This window comes from Colobus angolensis, unplaced genomic scaffold (genome assembly GCF_000951035.1).
Source record: "Colobus angolensis palliatus isolate OR3802 unplaced genomic scaffold, Cang.pa_1.0 Scaffold12, whole genome shotgun sequence".
Lineage (NCBI taxonomy): Eukaryota > Metazoa > Chordata > Mammalia > Primates > Cercopithecidae > Colobus > Colobus angolensis.
Window position 1 is genome coordinate 5040226 of NW_012113141.1, and position 3754 is coordinate 5043979.

Consider the following 3754-nt stretch of genomic DNA (forward strand, 5'->3'; position numbering starts at 1 on the left):
TCACTAAAAGCACCTACCAGGCAGAGGTGATGGAAAACTCTCCCGCTGGTAGGTGCTGGGCCCGCCTGGGAGCTCCTGCTGTTGCCAGGCACCACTGGGGCCTGTGGTGCCTGAGGACCTCCCTTAAGCCTGATGGCATAGCTGAACATAGACCCTAGTGGATGCGGGAGGGGAAGGATGGTCTCAACTCCAGGGGATGACGGGCTGGGACTGCCGGGCCTTCTACGAGCACCAAAGAGACTACAGGTCTGGTTGGAAGAGACAGTCGTGGTCATTGTTCCCCAGGGTGGTCTGAGAGCTACCCTACCATCCCTCAAGAAGGGCATTTAAGGTGTGAGGACTACCTAGGAGGGGAGTGGGCCCAACCCTCACTGCTCCCTCCACCCCAGAAGTGCTGGGCATCCCAGGGGCTTCTGGAAGTCCTGGGGAGCATCTATAATCAGAAGTGGGAGGTCGGGGGTCCTGGGCAGGGCAGTGTAGCCCTCTCCCGCGTGCACTGACCAGCCTCACCTCCCTTCAGAGGGACAGAATCTCCTCTTTGATGTCCCTTGAGGTGACACCTGCACTCCTTCAGTCTCCCCAGCCCCTGCTCATCTCTGGCTGGGTGTCCCCCCTAGGTGAATTTCGTTCTTAAACCTGTCTGTGTGTATGCTCACACATGTGCCCGTGTGTGTCCATACCAAGGCATGTGCGTGGGGTTACACGTGTGCACAAACACACATAGGCACATGGGTGCCCACCGATACTCTCGTATGCAGACATGCCCACCTGCAGAGGCACACGAGCCCACAACCAGGGATTCCCAGGCTTGCGCGTGCTTCTGGGCAAGTGCCTGTGGCCACGTGAACACAGAACTTGATGCATACCTGTTTGGATTTTTCTAGTCATGTATGGCCAGACCCCCAAAGGTAGAGCATTGTGTGCACACATGTGTGGACAGGCGAGACCCACACATGGGGAGGGGATGTCAGGGAGCCCCAGACCCTCCCGAGGAGCGACCAGCCTCATAGGCTGCTGGGAAGGCAGGTGTGGTTCTGGGCAGCTGGGGCCTTGCTCACCACTCTCATGTTTTCTCCCCAGCAGGGCTTTGAGGCCGCTCCCCAGGCATCTGCGTTCAGTCTGCCAAGGCTGCCGCAGGCCCGCCCCCAGGGCCTCCCCACCCTGTCCACCTCACCTCCCTCCCCTCTCATCCATCGTCAGCCATGGCTCACCGGGACAGGGCAGGGGAGGTGGGAGGGCAGGGGGCTGGATTGGTCTTGTGGTGACCCCTCTCCTTCTGGCCCAGGGACCCCTCTCACGGTGCTCAATGGGCCCATCCTGGCCCTGGATGCAGACCAAGACATCTACGCCGTGGTGACCTACCAACTGCTGGGCGCCCAGAGTGGCCTCTTTAACATCAACAGCAGCACCGGTGAGGCCTCTGTGCCACCCAGCACTCCCAGCCTGACTCTAGGGGGGGATGGCCCCGCTGCTGGATTGAGGGCCTCCGTTCTCAGTGCTGGACCGAGGCTGTCCATGGAGACCCCATTTTTCACAGCCCAGAGTCCCCATCTTGCAGCTGGGTTATATCACCCGGTGGCCTGGCAGGGGGACCTGGGAAGAGGCTTGGAGACGATACACAGGACCTGTTGGTGCACAAACTCTCAGCCTAGGCCGGGAGCCCCCCAGGCCCCTCCCGTCATCTCCCCATGGGCAGGCCAGAGGCTCAGGCCCCTAGTCCAGCAGAAGTAGCCAGAGCAACTTTCCTGTCCTCCAACCAGACCATGTCACATCAGTCTGGTCCTGGACAGGAGGCTGCTTTGGTGACAAGTGCCAACAAGAAAGCACCTCTGTCAACAGAGAAGGTCAACCCTGTGCCCTGGGTCACTCTTCCCAGGCAGGAGTCTTGAAGACAGCAGAGGGCACCTGTAGAGGGGACAACCACAGGAGACGCATGGGGCCCTCCCTAAGCACGGGTGGTTGAGCCTGTGGGGAAGAAAGTCATTTTGTTACTGCCTCTGCTCCTCTTTCATCTCTGTCCCCATGGTGCCCCTGTCTTTCTCTGCTCTCTCCCTGTTGGTTCTTGCCCTATCTCCCCACTGCACCCCTTTTCTGTGTGTTTCCCTGGCTGGCGGCACTGGGTGCCAGGTGTGGTGACCGTGAGGTCAGGTGTCATCATTGATCGGGAGGCATTCTTGCCACCCATCCTGGAGCTGCTGCTGCTGGCTGAGGACATCGGGCTGCTCAACAGCACGGCCCACCTGCTCATCACCATCCTGGATGACAATGACAACTGCCCCACCTTTAGCCCTGCCACCCTCACTGTCCACCTGCTAGAGAACTGCCCACCTGGTAAGCAGGGGACAGGCCCCAGTATCCCACAACCAGGGGCCAGTTGATGGTCACAGGGGACTGGAGCCTCAGGTTGGACACAGAGTTTGCCTCTAGTGGGGAGAAAGATGGGCAGCAGGGTGAGTAGAGAGCACACTGGAGAGGGAGTCAGGAGACCTGGGCCCCTGCTTCTCTCCTCTGAGCTTCCATATCTTGTCTGCAAAGCAAGATTCTTTTTTTCTTTCTTTTTTTTTTTTGAGATGGAGTTTCACTCTTGTTGCCCAGGCTGGAGTGCAATGGCACAACCTCAGCTCACTGCAACCTCCACCTCCCAGGTTCAAGTGATTCCCCTGCATCAGCCTCCTGAGTAGCTGGGATTACAGGGGCCCACCACCACACCCAGCTAATTTTTGTATTTTTAGTAGAGTCGGGGTTTCACCCTGTTGGTCAGGCTGGTTGTAAACTCCTGACCTCAGGTGATCCACCTGCCTCGGCCTCCGAAAGTGCTGGGATTACAGGCGTGAGCCACCACACCAGCCTACAAGATTCTTAAGTGTTCTCCATCTGAATTCCCAAATGGAAAGACTGACTATTTTAAAGTCAAAATAGGATCAACATGATTCCCATCAAAATCAAAATATAACTTCTGGAAGAATAAGAAAATTTTGAAAAACATAAGTATAATAAGTCAGATTTGGCTTGCCAGATTTTATAACACATTACAAAGCTATAGTATTTAAAGCCATGCAATATGGGCCCAAGACTCCAGGACAAAGTAGCCCAGAAACAGATACTGGTAAATTAAAGAATAAAATATGATGTGATAAAGGAAGCAATGAAGCCAATGGGGAGGCTACTTATTCAGTGTGCAAAAAACTTATTTAATCTAATCAATTAGATCTAATTATTATAATCTGCATGTAATCTAACATAATAATAATCTAATATTTAGTGTAGATTCTCCCCCATATCAGATATCAAAATACAAACGAAAAGAAAATATTAAAAAGTAGAAAACACTAAACAATAAATGAAGAAAATTTAGGTGAATAACTCATTTCTGGATAAGAAGGTTCTAAGCATAAAAGAAACGAAAGAACTCAAAAGGAAAAATATTAAATTTCTATGCATGCTAATTTAAACCTTGTTACATCAAATAGTTATAGCCAATATTGAAAGGCAAACAACAAACCGAAAAATATACTTGTCGCAGTCCAGGCAAGGTGGCTCACGCCTGTAATCCCAGAACTTTGGAAGACTGAGGCAGGTGGATCACTTGAGGTCTGGAGTTCCAGACCAGGCTGACCAACATGGCAAAACCTTGTCTCTACTAAAAATACAAAAAATTAGCTAGGCGTGGTGCTGGGTGCCTGTAATCCCAGCTACTCAGGAGTCTGCTGCATGAGAATTACTTGAACCTGGGAGGCGGAGGTTGCAGTAAGCC